The sequence below is a fragment of the Oryctolagus cuniculus genome, chromosome 21 (assembly GCF_051225735.1).
Source record: "Oryctolagus cuniculus isolate XC-2025 breed Fujian yellow rabbit chromosome 21, ASM5122573v1, whole genome shotgun sequence".
Lineage (NCBI taxonomy): Eukaryota > Metazoa > Chordata > Mammalia > Lagomorpha > Leporidae > Oryctolagus > Oryctolagus cuniculus.
Window position 1 is genome coordinate 48787582 of NC_142887.1, and position 20847 is coordinate 48808428.

A 20847-nucleotide genomic window follows, 5' to 3' on the forward strand; every position below is an offset into this window, starting at 1 on the left:
TCTTTTGGCAAATAGATGAAGCTATTTGTTATACATTTCAAATAAATAGCAAACATACTAGAAAAATATATTGAATAAAATTTAAGAAACTCATAGCTATACACAGAAATTTCTCACCATAACAACATAGCAACCACTAAATTTCCAAACTTAATTTTCCACAACTTAGAATCTTTAACTCCAGAAGGAGTACTAAATTGACAGAACAGTGGCCTATGTATCAGGATACCTAATTCTAATACAGAATTATCCCTGCTACAACTTAACTATGTGACCTTCAACAATTCACTTTACTTCTCTGGGCCTTGGCATTTAGCATCCTCATGTGATAAAGGAGGCTTGGATCATATCAGTGGTACTCAAGATAGACTTCAACGATCTCTCAGTTTCCAAACAGGCACCTTAAGGGAAAGTAATACTTTAGATCAAAGCTTACATTTTTAAACATAAATATATTTTAAACTGTTTCTACAACTAGTACAAAACAACACATTCAAATATGTACCATGCCACTTTTCAATATTTGGGAATAATTACTGCATCATTTTAGAGCATTGTCTTGAGGCCAGCTCCGTGGTGTAGCCAGTAAAGCCACTGCATGCAGTGTGGGCATCCCATATGGAGGCCGGTTCAAGTCCCGGCTGCTCCACTTTCCATCCAGCTCTCTGCTAGAGCCTGGGAGAGCAGTAGGAAGTTGGCCCAAGTCCTTGGGCCCCTGAATCTGCATGGGAGACCCTGAAGAGGTCCTGGCTCCTGGCTTCAGATTGGCATATCTCTGACCTTTTAGGCCATCTGGGGAGTGAACCAGCAGATGGAGGACCTCTCTCTCTCTCTTCCTCTTGTTCACTATCTGTGTAACTCTGACTTCCAAATAAATAAATAAATCTTTTAAAAAAAATCAAAAGAATATTGTCTTGCACACAGTGAACCACTAAGTACAAGATATTATTAGTAATATTAGATTGAAATATTGAAGTAAACTAGGCAATAAGCCTTAAGATGCAAATTAATACCAAGAAATATAATCTCAAATTTCTGTATTCAACAAGGTAGTCTCTTTTTCACTACTAACTTTATACTGAATAAGATATTTTGATATTTTGTTAAGAGCAAATTTATCGAGGGCCAGCGCCGTGGCTCACTTGGTTAATTCTCCGCCTGTGGTGCTGGTATCCCATCTGGGCAAAGGGTTCTAGTCCTGGTTGCTCCTCTTTCAGTCCAGCTCTCTGCTATGGCCTGGGAAGGCAGTGGAGGATGGCCCAAGTGCTTGGGCCCTGCACCCGCATGGGAGACCAGGAGAAAGCACCTGACTCCTGGCTTTGGATAGGCACAGCTCCAACTGTGGTGGCCATTTGGGGAGTGAACCAACGGAAGGAAGACCTTTCTGTCTTTCTCACTGTCTATAACTCTACCTGTCAAATAAAAAAATTATTCGTTTTTCATAAAAACTGCAGTATTGAAAAGGTTCTAAAATCCCTCTAATTCTAAATGTCTGTGACTGCTAACTCATTAGCACATATTGCATTCTTTATATCTGGGTAATCATGATAATTCACTTTTAAATGATTAACAGATCTGCTTTACATATAAATGCATGCTTTACCAAAAATCATACAATAAGCAGGCTACATACTTTACTTCAAGTAAAACTGCCATATCCAGTACTACAATTGTAAATAAGACAGTTTCAATTGTTCAGCATTATCAATTATAAATTCCAATAGCGTAGCAATAGTCATAAGAATAAAAGGGCCGATGCTGTGGCATAGCAAGTAAAGCTGTGGCTTGCAGTGCCGACATCCCACACGGGTGCCAGTTCAAGTCCTGGCTACTCAAATTACTATCCAGCTTTTTAGGCAAGTAAGACTTACTATCCAGCAGTAGAGGATGACCCAGACCCTTGGGCTCCTGCACCTGCATAGGAGACCCAAAAGAAGCTACTGGCTCCTGGCTTTGGATCGGCACAGCTCCAGCCATTGTGGCCAAATCAGGAGTGAACCAACGGTTGGAAGACTGCTCTCTCTCTCTCTCTCTCTCTCTCCTTCTCTGTGTGTGTAACTCTGACTTTCAAGTAAAATAAATAAATCTTTTTTTAAAAAAGGACTAAATAAAAAGGAAGGTGAAGATTACAAAATTGTTTAACTTTCATTTAAGAAATATAAATTTCCAAAGTACAGCTTTTGGATTACAGTGGCTTCCCCTCCCCCATAACTTCCCTCCCACCCATAACCCTCCTATTTCCTGCTCCCTCTCCCATCCCAGAATATTACAAAATTGTATGAAGGACATTTGTACAGTATACAAATATACTGATTTCTAATGTAATATTTGAATACTTGAAGCAGGAAGGCTAAGTACTTCTTTGCCAAAATAACATGTTTTGTCCAGTGTAAAACCCATTTGCCATCCCAATACACAAAGGGATTTGGGGCAATAAGGAAAAAAGAAGTCCACACATGCAGAAATGTTAAGCAAAACAAAATAGAGAATGTATTTAGTTTCATGCAAATCACATGAGAATTAATAGTATTCCACCAATTTCCAACAAATATTTTTAACTTTAATGAATGAATGAATTTTCAGTTACATAGCAGAAAACTTCTACCCTCTCCCATAAAACTGAAAGAGAAACTTTTATTTAAAAGTAAACACTGATGAAAGAATTCTGCAATACACGTTAATGTTAAGTAGCCCAGCAGAGTTTACTTAGAAATACAAACACACACACAGAAAATAAATACATTAAAATCTTACTGAATAGTTCAGTAATAGTTCAGGATCCAATATAGTGTGCAAAAGATTCTGGATTTCCCAGTCACTTTGTATAGGAAATGATTTGCTTTGCTATGTAGCATGTAACTTTAGATTCCTGAACACCTCCACTTTGCTTCTTACCCTGAGTCCCAGCAAATACAGGAACACAGCTGTTGAATCATTCATTTTCTGGATTTGGGAATATCAAAGAATTAATGAGTATAGAAAGTTGTACAGCAGAGACCAAGAATATCCAAGGGAGGTCAGGAAAACCAATTGAACAAGTCAAAATACTATGAATGTATACTGAATGCTCTGTTTTTAATATGTCTTACTTACCTAAAAAGACATGAGGGCTATTGCTCTCTCTCTTAATACAACTAAGGAGAAGATATCACCAATGCTTGAGAAAAATGAATAGACAGCAGAGCTAATACAAAATCCCAAAAATCCAAAATAGAATAACTGGATATGCACTCCTTACACACATCCTGAAGTGGCAATGAAGTAGAACAAATCTAAAATTAGAAAAAATTCTTTTTTTAAAGATTTATTTATTTATTTGAAAGTCAGAGTTACACAGAGAGAGGCAGAGAAGAGAGAGGGCTATAGCAGAGATCTGGATCTATATGAGATGCCAGCACTGCAAGTGGTGGTTCTACCCACTACCCCACACTGCTGGCCCTGAAAATTCTTGTCAAATTAAGAACATTTAACCTTTGTTTTAGAATGAATTATTAAATATCTAAACTGCGGGAATACATAATTTCTTTCTTTAGAAATCAGAAGAGAAAAACAACACTTCAAGGCTACTCTGACACCACACAGAAGGAATGGAGAATCATGACCTCAATTAGCCTAGGGACAGAATAAAAGGGAGGGAAATAGGAACAACAGAATTAAGATGAATAAGCTTTGACAGCTGAGAGAATCTGAATGTAAAGAAAAGGCATGCAGTCAACTGAAACAATAGAGATAAGTCTGAGAGGAAAAAACATTGTTAAGACATATTAATGGGGCCGGCGCCGCGGCTCACTAGGCTAATCCTCCGCCTAGCGGCGCCAGCACACCGGGTTCTAGTCCCGGTCGGGGCGCCGGATTCTGTCCCAGTTGCCCCTCTTCCAGGCCAGCCCTCTGCTGTGGCCAGGGAGTGCAGTGGAGGATGGCCCAGGTGCTTGGGCCCTGCACCCCATGGGAGACCAGGAAAAGCACCTGGCTCCTGGCTCCTGCCATCGGATCAGCGCGGTGCGCCGGCCGCAGCGCGCCGGCCACGGCGGCCATTGGAGGGTGAACCAACGGCAAAAGGAAGACCTTTCTCTCTCTCTGTCTCTCTCACTGTCCACTCTGCCTGTCAAAAAATAAATAAATAAAAAAAATAAAAAAAGACATATTAATGGGGCCAGAGCTGTGGCTTAGTAAATTCAAAAAAAAATCTAAAATTTGTTTTTAAATTATATAATTAAAAAAGATAAAAAAGATGTTCAATCTTAAGTCTCTACAGCATAAGATAAACATCAATTTTCCCAGGTTCTATTTGCATTTATTAACAAAGTTTCATGGGTATAATCACTAGAGTGGCTCCAATAAGTCTTTTTATAAAAATTATTTTTTTTATTTTGTCAGGCAGAGTGGACAGTGAGAGAGAGCGACAGAGAGAAAGGTCTTCCTTTTTCTGTTGGTTTACCCCCCCAGTGGCCGCTGTGGCCAGTGTGCTGCGGCCGGCACATTGTGCTGACCCAAAGCCAGGAGCCAGGTGCTTCCTCCTGGTCTCCCTTGCAGGTGCAGGGCCCAAGCACTTGGGCCATCCTCCACTGCACTCCTGGGCCATAGCAGAGAGCTGGACTAGAAGAGGAGCAACTGGGACAGAATCTGGTGCTCCCACCAGGACTAGAACTCAGTGTGCCTGAGCCACAGGTGGAGGATTAGCCTATTGAGCCATGGTGCCTGCCTCCAATAAGTCTTAACCTGGGATGCAACTAAATTTAACAAGGATACTCAGTAGGAATTTTAGAAGAATTCCAAAATATGTATCAGAATAAAAATAAATATTTTACTTGGTACATCTCATTTTAACTATACTATTTTCTAAATTTCCAATTGTCAGATGTACTAAAAGAATCCCAGAAGCAGCAGAGTTGGTCCAACATGATGAGGAATAAAGTTTTTCAGTTACAACTTGCCCAGAGAAAATGAGAATTCGCAGATCAGAGATTAAAATAACCAAGAAGGCCCAATAAAAGAAAACTCAATGTCTTCATACACTAACATTTATTACCTCAGATTTATTTAACACAAAGGTGATTATTCCAGCTATATCCCATTAGGTGGCCCAATTTTATCTGCTAAATCCAGTAAAAAAAAGCACCTCATGATATATTACTAAAATCATATTGCTATATGCCATCCACCATGTCCACTGTACCTTATACCTAATGTTAAAAGATCTGATGAAAATCAATAGATAAATGATGTGTCTTAACCAAGTGTGGCAAATATGTTTTATTCAAAGTTTTTCCAAAAACCCCCCAGTCTCAGTTTGCCTTCACCTTGAAAAGACACTTCTGAGGTTTACAAATCAGTCCAGCTTCTTTGGGCCTCCCTCCAATGAAAGGGGCTAAAATCCATCAAAATAAACTCTAGGCACTGTCCTTGTGCTCCCAGTGACTTTTTCACTCTAGGGTCTCACAAACCTTCTGAATTCTTTAGATCACCTGTGATGTCCATTTGTTCTCAAAGATGCAAGTAATTTCCCCTCTTGGAACCTTGTTATTAACTGTGCTGTATGAGAAATGTAGTCTCCTACACACCTTGTGCTTTTGATTCTCCAAATCATGTTGTCTGCTAGGACTTTGGCCATGAATATAGGACAGCAATACCTGAACATGATTACTGAGATCTCCTTAATAAAGGATAGATTGGGGCCAGCACTGTGGTGCAGTGGTGTAATCCTTTACCTGCAGTGCTGGTACCCCATATGTGTACCAGTTCTAGTCCCCATTTCTCCTTTTCCCATCCAGCTCTCTGCAATAGCCTGGGAAAGCCATAGAAGCTGTTCCAAGCGCTTTGCTCCCTGCCAAAATGTGGGAGACCTGGAAGCTCCTAGCTCAGATTGGCCCAGCTCCAGACATTGCAGTCATTAGGGGAGTAAATGAGCATATGGAAGACCTTTCTCTCTGTCTCTTCCTCTCACTGTCTGTAAGTACACCTGTCAAATAAATAAATAAATTCTTTATATATATATGTGTGTACATTTATTTATATTTGCATGTATATAAATATATTCATATATATTCTATCGTTTGAGGTAAGTCAGCTTGAGCATGTCCCGAATTGCACATCTCTTCCCTCTCTTACTCCCACTCTTATATTTAACAGAGATCACTTTTCAGTTAAGTTTCAACACTTGAGAATAACTGTGTATTGATTACAGTATTCAACCAAAAATATTAAGTAGAACAAATAAACAACAAAAATACTGAGAGGGATAACGTGTAAGTTGTTCATCAACAGTCAGGGCAAGGGCTGATCAAGTCACAGTTTCTCACAGTGTTCATTTCAGTTTAACAGGTTTCCTTTTAATATATAATAATTATAAACAGATAATATCCAAGATGGAGGAATAGTGAGGGTGTGCACCGATAGTCAGGGAATATTTAGTTTAATAAAAGCAGAGTTACAGTAGCCTCAGAAAAAGGATCAGGAAAAAAATTGCAGAGGAAACTCTTCTGGAGCTAGTGGCTGTGACTCAGAGGACCTACTGGGACAGCAGGGTCACCCACCACGTGGAAGCCGAACTGTGGGAGCCGCATAATCTGAGTGCCAGTGCGGAAGGGGGGTCAATGTGACACAGACACTAGTGGGGAGAGGAGGGACGCCCAGGGCTCTGAGTCCACACATCGGCGCTGGAAGCGGAGGTGAGCTCAGTAACCGGAGACATTGGCGGGGAAACGGCAGACAGATTTTTAGAGGGAAGCGGGCTTTGAAGCGGGAAAGTTCAACAGACTGACTACAGGAGAGAAGGAAAAAAAAAAGGTGGGGGTGTACTGGTACAGACAAGTTCCTCTCTCCCCCAACCTTGCAAAGGCAAGCAAGAGACAAAGAGCTGGGGTATACATAATAAAAGAGGAGAGTTAAGGCTACAATTCAGTAGCATAGGCAACCCAGTGGGAGCTGTAGGAGAAATGGAGCCTGCACAGACTCTTTAGGTAGAAGCCAGAGATCGGAAGCTAAATACCATCCATTCTGCTCAGCCTTGCAGTATTACTTACGCCCTGAATAAAAAATAAAATAAAATAAAATAAAATAAAATAAAGAAATGAATAAATAAATAAATAAAGAGAGATTTACCATGCATAACCTGAGGGTGTCACCTTTGCACACCTGTAACCCTGAAGAACCAAGCAGAGCTCTCAGGCCACACCCATCTCAAGCCTCCAAGGCTCCTCCAACAGCAGGCAGTCCACTTAACACGGACATAGTATAAAAAAAAAAAAAAACCTCACAGTGAGGGAAAAAGAATTAACCAATTAACCATGCCAAGCAATAAACACAGAAATCGAGGGAACAAGATCAACGATGCCACTATGACACCTCCAAATAAACAAAACACCCCAAGCCAAGATTATGAAGATGATGAGATAGAAGAAATGCAAGATACGGATTTCAAAAAATTTATGATAAGAACATTTAGAAGTTTTCAAAAGCAAATCCTTGAACTACAGAAATCCTTACTGGACAGGATTGAAAATCTCTCTCGTGAAAATGAAATTTTAAGGAAGAATCAAAATGAAACGCAGAAACTAGTAGAACAGGAAAGTGTGATAGTGAAGAGAAATCAAAATGAAATGAAGAGCTCAATAGATCAAATGACAAACACATTAGAGAGTCTTAAAAACAGAATGGGGGAAGCAGAAGAGAGAATATCGGACTTAGAAGACAGAGAACAGGAAAGGATACAGTCAAACCAAAGAAAAGAAGAGGAAATTAGAAATCTAAAACATATTGTCCGGAATCTTCAGGATACTATTAAAAAACCCAACATTCGGTTTCTAGGAGTGCCTGAAGGCATGGAGAGGGAGGAAGGATTAGAAGGCCTTATTAGTGAGATATTAGCAGAAAATTTCCCAGGTTTGGTGAAGGACAGAGAAATACTAGTACAAGAAGCTCACAGAACCCCTAATAAACACGACCAAAAGAGATCCTCACCACGACATGTTGTAATTAAACTCTCCACAGTGAAACTTAAAGAAAAGATCCTAAAATGTGCAAGAGAGAAACGTCAGATTACTCTCAGAGAATCTCCAATCAGACTCACAGCTGACTTCTCATCAGAAACCTTACAAGCTAGGAGGGAATGGCGAGATATAGCCAGGTACTAATTGAGAAAAACTGCCAGCCCAGAATATTATATCCTGCTAAGCTATCATTTGTGAATGAAGGTGAAATAAAGACTTTTCATAGCAACCAGTAATTGAAAGAATTTGTCGCCACTCGTCCAGCCCTGCAAAAGATGCTTAAAGATGTGTTACACACAGAAACACAGAAACACAGCCATCAATATGAAAGAAGGTAAAGGAAGGAAACCTCACAGCAAAAGATCACAGGGAATTCAAAGCATATATTAGAACTTATTTTTGGCAAATGGCAGGGCAAAGTTACCACTTATCATTAGTCACATTGAACGTGAAAGGCCTGAACTGTCCAGTTAAAAGACACAGATTGGCTGATTGGGTTAAGGAACAAAACCCATCTATTTGCTGCTTACAAGAAACACATCTTTCCAACAAAGATCCAAACAGACTGAAAGTGACAGGCTGGAAAAAGATATACAAGGCCAACAGAACTTTCAATCCTATATCTAAAGATTTTACATTCTCCTCAGCAGTGCATGGAACCTTCTCTAGGACTGATCACATACTAGGTCATAAAGGAAGTCTCAGCAAATTTAAAAGAATTAGAATCATACCATGCAGCTTCTCAGACCACAGCGGAATGAAGCTGGAAATTAGCAACTCAGGAAACCCCAGAAAGTATGCAAACAAATGGAGACTGAGCAATATGCTCCTGAATGAACACTGGGTCATTCAAGAAATCAAAAGAGAAATCAAAAACTTTCTGGAAGTAAGTGAGGAGAACAACACAACATATAAACACTTATGTGATACGGTAAAAGCAGTATTGAGAGGCAAGTTTATAGCAATAGGGGCCTATATCAAGAAATTGGAAAGGCACCAAATAAATGAGCTTTCAGCGCATCTCAAGGACCTAGAAAAACTGCAGCAAACCAGACCCAAATCTAGTAGGAGAAGAGAAATAATTAAAATCAGAGAAGAAATTAACAGGACTGAATCCAAAAAAACATTACAAAAAATCAACCAAGCAAAGAGCTGTTTTTTTTTTTTTGAAAAAATAAACAAAATTGACACCCCTTTGGCCCAACAAACTAAAAAAAGAAAAGACCCAAATCAATAAAATCAGAGATGAAAAAGGAAACGTAACAGCAGACACCACAGAAATAAAAAGAATCATCAGTAATTACTACAAGGACCTGTATGCAAGCAAACAGGAATATCTATTAGAAATGGATAGATTCCTGGACACATGCAACCTACCTAAATTGAACCATGAAGACATAGAAAACCTAAATAGACCCATAACTGAGATAGAAATTGAAACAGTAATAAAGGCCCTCCCAACAAAGAAAAGCCCAGGACCAGATGGATTCACTGCTGAATTCTACCAGACATTTAAAGAAGAACTAATCCCATTTCTTCTCAAACTATTCAGAACAATCGAAAAAGAGGGAATCCTCCCAAATTCTTTCTATGAAGCCAGCATCACCTTAATCCCTAAGCCAAAGAAAGATGCAGCACTGAAAGAAAATTATAGACCAATATCCCTGATGAACATAGACGCAAAAATCCTCAATAAAATTCTCACCAATAGAATACAACACCACATCAGGAAAATCATCCACCCAGACCAAGTGGGATTTATCCCTGGTATGCAGGGATGGATCAACATTCGCAAATCAATCGATGTGATTCACCACATTAACAGACTGCAGAAGAAAAACAATGTGATTATCTTAATAGATGCAGAGAATGCATTCGATAAAATTCAACACCTGTTCATGATGAAAACTCTAAGCAAATTGGGTATAGAAGGAACATTCCTCAGTATAATCAAAGCAATTTATGAAAAAACCCACGGCCAGCATCCTATTGAATGGGGAAATGTTGGAAGCATTTCCACTGAGATGTGGTACCAGATAGGGATGCCCACTCTCACCACTACTATTTAACATAGTTCTGGAAGTTTTAGCCAGAACCATCAGAAAGAAAAAGAAATTAAAGGAATACAAATTGAGAAGGAAGAAGTCAAACTATCCCTCTTTGCAGATGATATGATTCTGTACTTAGAGGATCCAAAGAACTCTACTAAGAGACTATTAGAACTCATAGAGGAGTTTGGCAAAGTGGCAGGATGTAAAATCAATGCACAAAAATCAACAGCCTTTGTATACACAAGCAATGCCATGGCTGAGAAAGAACTGCTAAGATCAATCCCATTCACAATAGCTACAAAAACAATCAAATGCCATGGAATAAACTTAACCAAGGACGTTAAAGATCTCTACGATGAGAATTACAAAACCTTAAAGAAAGATAGAAGAGGATACCAAAAAATGGAAAAATCTTCCATGCTCATGGATTGGAAGAATCAACATCATCAAAATGTCCATTTTCCCAAAAGCAATTTATAGATTCAATGCAATTCCAATCAGGATACCAAAGACATTCTTCTCAGATCTAGAAAAAATGATGCTGAAATTCATATGGAGGCAAAAGAGACCTCGAATAGCTAAAGCAATCTTGTACAACAAAAACAAAGCTGGAGGCATCACAATACCAGATTTCAGGACATACTACAGGGCAGTTGTAATCAAAACAGCATGGTACTGGTACAGAACAGATGGATAGACCAATGGAACAGAATAGAAACACCAGAAATCAATCCAAACATCTACAGCCAACTTATGTTTGATCAAGGATCTAAAACCAATTCCTGGAGCAAGGAGAGTCTATTCAATAAATTGTGCTGGGAAAACTGGATTTCCACGTGCAGAAGCATGAAGCAAGACCCCTACCTTACACCTTACACAAAAATCCACTCAACATGGATTAAAGACCTAAATCTATGACCTGACACCATCAAGTTATTAGAGAACATTGGAGAAACCCTTCAAGATATTGGCACAGGCAAAGAGTTTCTGGAAAAGACCCGGGAGGCACAGGCAGTGAAAGCCAAAATTAACATTTGGGATTGCATCAAATTGAGAAGTTTCTGTACTGCAAAAGAAATACTCAGGAGAGTGAACAGGCAACGGACAGAATGGGAAAAAATATTTGCAAACTATGGAACAGATAAAGGGTTAATAACCAGAATCTACAAAGAGATCAAGAAACTCCACAAAAACAAAACCAACAACCCACTTAAGAGATGGGCCAAGGACCTCAGTAGATGTTTTTCAAAAGAGGAAATCCAAATGGCCAACAGGCACATGAAAAAATGCTCAAGGTCACTAGCAATCAGGGAAATGCAAATCAAAACCACAATGAGGTTTCACCTCACCCCGGTTAGAATGGCTCACATTCAGAAATCTACCAACAACAGATGCTGGCGAGGATGTGAGGAAAAAGGGACACTAACCCACTGTTGGTGGGAATGCAAACTGGTGAAGCCACTATGGAAGTCAGTCTGGAGATTCCTCAGAAACCTGAATATAACCCTACTGTTCAACCCAGCCATCCCACTCCTTGGAATTTACCCAAAGGAATTTAAATTGGCAAACAAAAAAGTGGTCTGCACCCTAATGTTTATTGCAGCACAATTCACAATATCCACGATCTGGAACCAACCTAAATGCCCATCAACGGTAGACTGGATAAAGAAATTATGGGATATGTGCTCTTTAGAATACTATACTGCAGTAAGAAACAATGAAATCCAGTCATTTGCAACAAAATGTAGGAATCTGGAACACATCATGCTGAGTGAAGTAAGCCAGTCCCAAAGGGATAAATACCATATGTTCTTCCTGATCGGTGACAACTGACTGAACACCAAAAAGGAAACCTGTTGAAGTGAAATGGACACTATGAGAAACAGTAACTTAATCAGCATAGCCCTGACGGTTAATGAACAACTTAATACATTATTCCTGTTAGTAGTTTTTTTTTTTTGTCTGTTCTACTTAATATGACTGATTCAATTCTGTAATTAATACACAGTTATTCTTATGTGTTGAAATTTAACTGAAATGATGGACCAAAATGGGGCATTCTCCATTTGGCAGAAGGGACAGGCTCCAATATCTACTGTCTATGTCTGTATGTCAGTATAATGCAGGAGGCAACCCCTCTACCAAATAAGAAAAGCTATTTCAGTTCAGCTGGACATCATTCTGCTGACTGTTGACCTTATTACTGTTAGTCTGGATGCTTTCATTGGTTGCAATCCAGAACCCAATTTTCCCATAGATATAAACATCATCAAACATGAGAATTTGGTAAGAAAAGCTTAAACTGAGAGTTATGATTAATAACTATTTTAATAAAATTTCTCAGAACCCATCTAATCCAAACCTTGGACAATTGGAAGCTGTTGTACTTGGCCCACCCAGAAACAAAATGGATTCTAAATCCTTTAACTGCAAGGAGAATATCATAGACATTAATGCTCCAAACTGATCCAGTTCCCTGCTAATGTGTCTGGAAAAGCGGCACAGGATGACTCAAATATTGGGGCTCCTGCACCCATGTGAGAGACCTGGAAGAAGCCCCTGGCTCCTGATATCAGTCTGGCCTAGCCACAGTCATTGCAGCCATTTGAGGAGTGAACAAACCAGGAGGAAGATCAATCTCTCCCACTCTCTCTTTCTAGTGCTGCCTTTCAAGTTCTTAAATAGATCTTTTAGAAAGTAGATCACTTCAATAAATTTGCCATTGCTCAGTCATGATGACTTTTACTACCTTAAGTTCTTTTTCAAAAGATTTATTTATTGGAAAGGCAGAAAGAGGAGCTGGTGGTTGTGGTGAAGTGGACAAAGCTGCTATCTATGACATTGGCATCCTGTATGTGCACCAGTTCAAGTACCAACTATTCCATTTCTGATCCAGCTCCTTACCAATGGACTGAAAAAGCAGTGAAAGATGGTCCAAGTGCCTGGGATGCAGCCACACACATCGGAGGAAAGCTCCTGGCTTCAACCTGGCCACACTCTGGCTATTGAAGTCATCTCAAAAATGAATTAGGTGGTAGAAGATTTCTGCCTCTCCCTCTCTCTGTAACTCTTTCAAATAAGTAATTAAATATTTTAATATGATAAAAAAGGCAGAGAGACACAGAGACAAAGCAAGAAGGAAAGAGAAGCAGAGAGATCTCCCATCTGCTGGTTCACTTTCTATATGGCTACAACTGTGCAAGACCAGGTTCTCAAGTCCCCATTTAGGTTACAGTTCTCCAAATTAGATGACAGGAATGAAAGAATTTGAGCTATCATCCATTGCTTCCCAGGGATATTAACATGAAACTGATTTGGAAGTGGAGTACCCAAAACTCAGATTAGCACTGCAATATAGGATGTGGGCATCTGTTGTGATGGCTAACAAATTGGAAAACCTAGAGGAAAAATCAACAGATTCCTGGACATACACAATATACCAAAATTGAGTCATGAAGACACATAGAAAAGCTAAACAAATCAAAAACCAAGACAGAGATTGGATGAGTAATAAAGACCCTCCCAACAAGGAAAAGTGCAGGATCAGACAGCCTCACTATTGAATTCTACAGGACTTTTAAAGAACTAATTCCAATTCTTCTCAAACTATTCAAAACAATTGAAAGAGAGACAAGCCTCTCAAACTCCTTCTATTAACCCTGCATCACCTTAATTCTTAAACTAGAAAAAGATACAGTGGAGAAAGAGAACTATAGAAAAATATCCCTGATGGGGGCCAGTGCTGTGGCACACTGGGTTGATCCTCCACCTGTGGAGCCGGCATCCCATATGGGTGCCAGTTCTGGTCCCGGTTGCTTCTCTTCCAGTCCAGCTTTCTGCTCTGGACTGGGAGGGCAGTGGAGGATGGCCCAAGTGCCTGGGTCCCTGCACCCACTTGGGTGACCAGGGAGATGCTCCTAACTCTGGCTTCTGATTGGACCAGCACCACCTGTTGGGCTATATGGAGAATAACAAAGAGAGAAAATACTTATGGCTCTCTGCCTCTGCCTCTGCCTCTCCCTCTCTGTAGCTCCACCTTTCAAATAAATACTTCTTTTGAAAAAGTCAACAAACAATAAAGGCTGGTGGAGAGGTAGAGAAAAAAGTACCCTAAACTGCTGTTGGTGGGAATGAAGCTAGTACAGCCATTATGGAAGGTAGTATAAAAGTTCCTCAGAAATATGAAAACAAACATACCATATGATCCTGCCATCTGACTCCTGGGAATTTATCCACATGAAATGAAATAGAATATGCATAGGCATGAGTTATCTGTACCCTCTTGTTTATTACAGCTCAATTCACAATAGCTAACGTGGAATCAACCCAGATGTCCATCAACTGGTGACTGGAAAAAGAATATGGCTATATATACAGTGTAAAATACTATTCAGCCACAATTGAGAATGAAATCCTATCTTTTGTAACTAAATGGATGAACTGGAAACAATTATGCTTCATGAAAGAAGCCAGTCCCCAAAAGACAAATACCATATGTTTTCTCTGGCTGGTGGTAATTAATATATAGACAACAACAAGTAGCATAGGAGTTAAATTGACATTTTGAGATTTGAGTATTGTTCATAGCACTTTTCTGTACTCTTTGATAGAGTATACAACATATACTCATTGATATTTCTGCTACTACTTGCTGAATTCTTTATTTTGTAGAGGGTTAAAGCTTGTGATTCTAAAATAAAATCAAAGCATGCAGCTGTAAAAATTAAAAGAAAATAAAACAAGAAGGAGGGAGTTGGAAATATGAGACCAAGGGAAGATAGGGTAGGATGTTATCAGTTTGCTCTTAAATCTGTATATATAAATTACATGAAATTTGTTCACTTAATATGCATTTAAAAATATAAACTTAACACTAGAAGAAAAAGACCTGAGATCAATGTTTTCTGGATCACCACTAATAAAATTTAGTCTTCATTTATGGCTGACCATATTTAATTTCTTATTTATTTATTTTATAAGAAAATTAACATCACCATTCCTAACAAGTCCATCCTGCTTCATCCATATCTATCAGTTCCCACTCTGCTAATAATTTTTCATGAACATAAATCCATATCATCTTTTTTTTTATCTTTTATTTAATGAATATAAATTTCCAAAGTACGACTCATGGGTTACAATGGCTTCCCCCCCCATACCGTCCCTCCCACCAACAACCCTCCCCTTTCCCACTCCCTCTCCCCTTCCATTCACATCAAGATTCATTTTCGATTATTTTAATATACAGAAGATCAGCTTAGTATACCTTAAGTAAGTATTTCAACAGTTTGCTCCCACACAGAAACATAAAGTGAAAAATAATAGATGATTTTTTTAAATGATGATGAAATCAGATCAGACCTATTGTCATGTTTAATCCCAGTGAGAGTCAAGTTGGGAATTGAAAATTTCTTTCTTTCTTTTTTTTTTTTTTTTACAGAAGATCAGTTTAGTGTACATTAAGTAAAGATTTCAGTCGTTTGCACCCCCATAGAAACACAAAGTGAAATATACTGTTTGAATACTCGTTATAGCATTAAGCCTCAGTGTACAGCACGTTAAGGACCGAGATCCTACATGAGGAGTAAGTGCACAGTGACTCCTGTTGTTGACTTTACCAATTGACACTCCTGTTTATGGCATCAGTAATCTCCCTATGCACCAGTTATGAGTTTCCAAGGCTATGGAACCCCTTGAGTTCTCCGACTCTAATCTTGTTTAGACACGGTCATAGTCAAAGTGGAGGTTCTCTCCTCCCTTCAGAGAAAGGCACCTCCCTCTTTGAAGACCTGTTCTTTCCACTGGGATCTCACTCACAGAGATCTTTTTGCCAGAGTGTCTTGGCTTTCCATGCCTGAAATACTCTCATGGGCTTTTCAGCCAGATCCGAGTGCCTTTAGGGCTGATTCTGAGGCCAGAGTGCTATTTAGGACATCCGCCATTCTATGAGTCTGCTGAGTATCTCACTTCCCATGTTGGATCACTCTCCCCTTTATTTATTCTATCGGTTGGTGTTAGCAGATACTAGACTTGTTTATGTGCTCCCTTTGACTCTTAGTCCTTTCATTATGATCAATTGTGAACTGAAATTGATCACTTGGAGTAGTGAGATGGCATTGGCACATGCCACCTTGATGGGATTGAATTGGAATCCCCTGGTATGTTTCCAACTCTACCAATTGGGGCAAGTCAGCCCGAGCATGTCCCAAATTATACATCTCTTCCCTCTCTTATTCCCACTCTTATGTTTAACAGGGATCACATTTCAGTTAATTTTCAACACTTAAGAATAACTGTGTGATAATTACAGAATTAAACCAGTCATATTAAGTAGAACAGACAAAAAAAAATACTATGAGGAATAATGTATTAAGTTGTCCATTAGCAGTCAGAGCTATGCTGATCAAGTCACCATTTCTCATAGTGTCCATTTCACTTCAGGAGGTTTCCTTTTTGGTGTTCAGTCAGTTGTCACCGATCAGGGAGAACATATGGTATTTGTCCCTTTGGGACTGGCTTACTTCACTCAGCATGATGTGTTCCAGATTCCTCCATTTTGTTGCAAATGACTGGATTTCGTTGTTTCTTACTGCGGTATAGTACTCTAAAGAATACATATCCCATAATTTCTTTATCCAGTCTACCGTTGATGGGCATTTAGGTTGGTTCCAGATCGTGGATATTGTGAATTGTGCTGCAATAAACATTAGGGTGCAGACCTCTTTTTTCTTTATCAATTTAAACTCCTTTGGGTAAATTCCAAGGAGTGGGATGGCTGGGTCGAATGGTAGGGTTATATTCAGGTTTCTGAGGAATCTCCAGACTGAGTTCCATAGTGGCTTGACCAGTTTGCATTCCCACCAACAGTGGGTTAGTGTCCCTTTTTCCCCACATCCTCGCCAGCATCTGTTGTTGGTAGATTTCTATATGTGAGCCATTCTAACCGGGGTGAGGTGAAACCTCATTGTGGTTTTGATTTGCATTTCCCTGATTGCTAGTGACCTTGAGCATTTTTTCATGTGCCTGTTGGCCATTTGGATTTCCTCTTTTGAAAAATGTCTATTGAGGTCCTTGGCCCATCTCTTAAGTGGGTTGTTGGTTTTGTTGTTGTGGAGTTTCTTGATCTCTTTGTAGATTCTGGTTATTAACCCTTTATCTGTTGCATAGTTTGCAAATATTTTTTCCCATTCTGTCGGTTGTCTCTTCACTCTCCTGACTGTTTCTTTTGCAGTACAGAAACTTCTCAATTTGATGCAATCCCAATAGTTGATTTTGGCTTTGACTGTCTGTGCCTCCCGGGTCTTTTCCAGAAATTCTTTGCCTGTGCCAATATCTTGAAGGGTTTCTCCAATGTTCTCTAATAACTTAATGGTGTCAGGACGAAGATTTAGGTCTTTAATCCACGTTGAGTGGATTTTTGTGTAAGGTGTAAGGTAGGGGTCTTGCTTCATGATTCTGCACGTGGAAATCCAGTTTTCCCAGCACCATTTATTGAATAGAGTGTCCTTGCTCCAGGAATTAGTTTTAGATCCTTGATCAAATATAAGTTGGCTGTAGATGTTTGGGTTGATTTCTGGTGTTTCAATTCTGTTCCATTGGTCTATCCATCTGTTTCTGTACCAGTACCATGCTGTTTTGATTACAACTGCCCTGTAGTATGTCCTGAAGTCTGGTATTGTGATGCCTCCGGCTTTGTTTTTGTTGTACAAGATTGCTTTAGCTATTCGAGGTCTCTTGTGCCTCCATATGAATTTCAGCATCATTTTTTCTAGATCTGCGAAGAATGTCTTTGGTATCTTGATTGGGATTGCATTGAATCTATAAATTGCTTTTGGGAGAATGGACATTTTGATGATGTTGATTGTTCCAATCCATGAGCATGGAAGATTTTTCCATTTTTTGGTATCCTCTTCTATTTCTTTCTTTAAGGTTTTGTAATTTTCATCGTAGAGATCTTTAACGTCCTTGGTTAAGTTTATTCCATGGCATTTGATTGTTTTTGTAGCTATTGTGAATGGGATTGACCTTAGCAGCTCTTTCTCAGTCATGGCATTGCTTGTGTATACAAAGGCTGTTGATTTTTGTGCATTGATTTTATATCCTGCCACTTTGCCAAACTCCTCTATGAGTTCCAATAGTCTCTTAGTAGAGTTCTTTGGATCCTCTAAGTACAGAACCATATCGTCTGCAAAGAGGGATAGTTTGACTTCTTCCTTCTTGATTTGTATTCCTTTGATTTCTTTTTCTTGTCTGATGGCTCTGGCTAAAACTTCCAGAACTATGTTAAATAGCAGTGGTGAGAGTGGGCATCCCTGCCTGGTGCCAGATTTCAGTGGAAATGCTTCCAACTTTTCCCCATTCAATAGGATGCTGGCTGTGGGTTTTTTATAAATTGCCTTGATTATATTGAGGAATGTTCCTTCTATACCCAATTTGCTTGGAGTTTTCATCATGAAAGGGTGTTGAATTTTATCAAATGCTTTCTCTGCATCAATTGAGATAATCATATGGTTTTTCTTCTGCAGTCTGTTAATGTGGTGAATCACATTGATTGATTTGCAAATGTTGAACCATCCCTGCATACCAGGGATGAATCCCACTTGGTCTGGGTGGATGATTTTCCTGATGTGTTGTTGTATTCTATTGGCCAGAATTTTATTGAGGATTTTTGCGTCTATGTTCATCAGGGATATTGGTCTGTAATTTTCTTTCAGTGCTGCATCTTTCTCTGGCTTAGGGATTAAGGTGATGCTGGCTTCATAGAAAGAATTTGGGAGGATTCCCTCTTTTTCGATTGTTCTGAATAGTTTGAGAAGAAATGGGATTAGTTCTTCTTTAAATGTCTGGTAGAATTCAGCAGTGAATCCATCTGGTCCTGGGCTTTTCTTTGTTGGGAGGGCCTTTATTACTGTTTCAATTTCTGTTTCAGTTATGGGTCTATTTAGGTTTTCGATGTCTTCATGGTTCAATTTAGGTAGGTTGCATGTGTCCAGGAATCTATCCATTTCTGATAGGTTTCCCTGTTTGCTGGCGTACAGGTCCTTGTAGTAATTTCTGATGATTCTTTTTATTTCTGTGGTGTCTGTTGTTACGTTTCCTTTTTCATCTCTGATTTTATTGATTTGGGTCTTTTCTCTTCTTTTTTTAGTTAGTTGGGCCAATGGGGTGTCAATTTTGTTTATTTTTTCAAAAAACCAGCTTCTCGCTTGGCTGATTTTTTGTAATGTTTTTTTGGATTCAATCCTATTAATTTCTTCTCTGGTTTTAATTATTTCTCTTCTCCTACTAGATTTGGGTCTGGTTTGCTGCAGTTTTTCTAGGTCCTTGAGGTGCGCTGAAAGCTCATTTATTTGGTACCTTTCCAATTTCTTGGTATAGGCACCTATTGCTATAAATTTGCCTCTCAATACTGCTTTTGCTGTATCCCATAAGTTTTGATATGTTGTGTTGTTGTCTTCATTTACTTCCAGAAAGTTTTTGATTTCTCTTTTGATTTCTTGAATGACCCAGTGTTCATTCAGGAGCATGTTGTTCAGTCTCCATGTGTTTGCATACTTTCTGGGGTTTCCTGAGTTGCTAATTTCCAGCTTCATCCCGCTGTGGTCTGAGAAGCTGCATGGTATGATTCTAATTCTTTTAAATTTGCTGAGACTTGCTTTATGGCCTAGTATGTGGTCAATCCTAGAGAAGGTTCCATGCGCTGCTGAGAAGAATGTGAAGTCTGTAGATGTAGGGTTGAAAGTTCTGTATATATCTGTTAGATCCATTTGGGCTATAGTGTCATTTAAATCTGCTGTTTCCTTGTTGATCTTCTGTCCGGATGATCTGTCTATTTCTGAGAGTGGAGTATTGAAGTCCCCCAGTACTATTGTATTGGAATCTAAATCTCCCTTTAAGTCCCTTAACATATCTTTTAAATAGACCGGTGCCCTGTAATTAGGTGCATATACATTTATAATAGTTACATCTTCCTGTTGAATTGAACCCTTAATCATTATATAGTGTCCCTCTTTGTCTCCCTTAACAGTTTTTGTATTAAAGTTTATTTTGTCTGATATTAATATGGCTACACCTGCTTTTTTTTGGTTTCTGTTGGCATGGAATATCTTTTTCCAACCTTTCACTTTCAGTCTGCATGCCTCTTCGTTAGAGAGATGTGTTTCTTGTAGGCAACAAATAGTTGGGTTGTGTTCTGTGAGCCAGTCAGCTAAACGGTGTCTTTTAACTGAAGAATTCAGACCATTAATGTTCAATGTGACTATTGATACGTAGTGACTTTGCCCTGCCATTTTCCCGGAAATATTTTCTAGTATATGCTTTGAGCTTCCCATGCTCTTTTACTGGTAGGTGTTCTTCCCTTCCCTTCTTTCATATTGATGGCCGTGTTTCTGTGTTTCTGAGTGTAGCACATCTTTAAGTATCTTTTGCAGGGCCGGACGAGTGGCCACAAAGTCTTTCAATTTCTGTTTGCTATGAAAGGTCTTTATTTCACCTTCATTCACAAATGAGAGCTTGGCAGGATATAATATTCTGGGCTGGCAATTTTTCTCTCTTAGCACCTGTGCTATGTCTCGCCATTCCCTCCTAGCCTGTAGTGTTTCTGATGAGAAGTCAGCTGTGAGTCTGATTGGAGATCCTCTGAGAGTAATCTGACGTTTCTCTCTTGCACATTTTAGGATCTTTTCTTTATATTTCACTGTGGTAAGTTTAATTACCACGTGTCGTGGTGAGGATCTCTTTTGGTCATGTTTATTGGGGGTTCTATGAGCTTCCTGTACTAGGATATCTCTGTCCTTCTCCAAACCTGG

The 20847-nt window shown here is 39.2% G+C and overlaps 1 long non-coding RNA gene across 1 annotated transcript in view; it reads right to left on the bottom strand.

Annotated features, from left to right (window-relative positions):
• Nucleotides 1–281: 281 nt before the first annotated feature.
• LOC149119992 (uncharacterized) overlaps nucleotides 282–20847 on the bottom strand; it is a 97011-nt gene continuing 76445 nt past the window's right edge. The window contains exon 3 of the long non-coding RNA XR_016227120.1: nucleotides 282–401. This is a non-coding gene — a long non-coding RNA (uncharacterized LOC149119992). The remainder of the gene's footprint in view (nucleotides 402–20847) is intronic.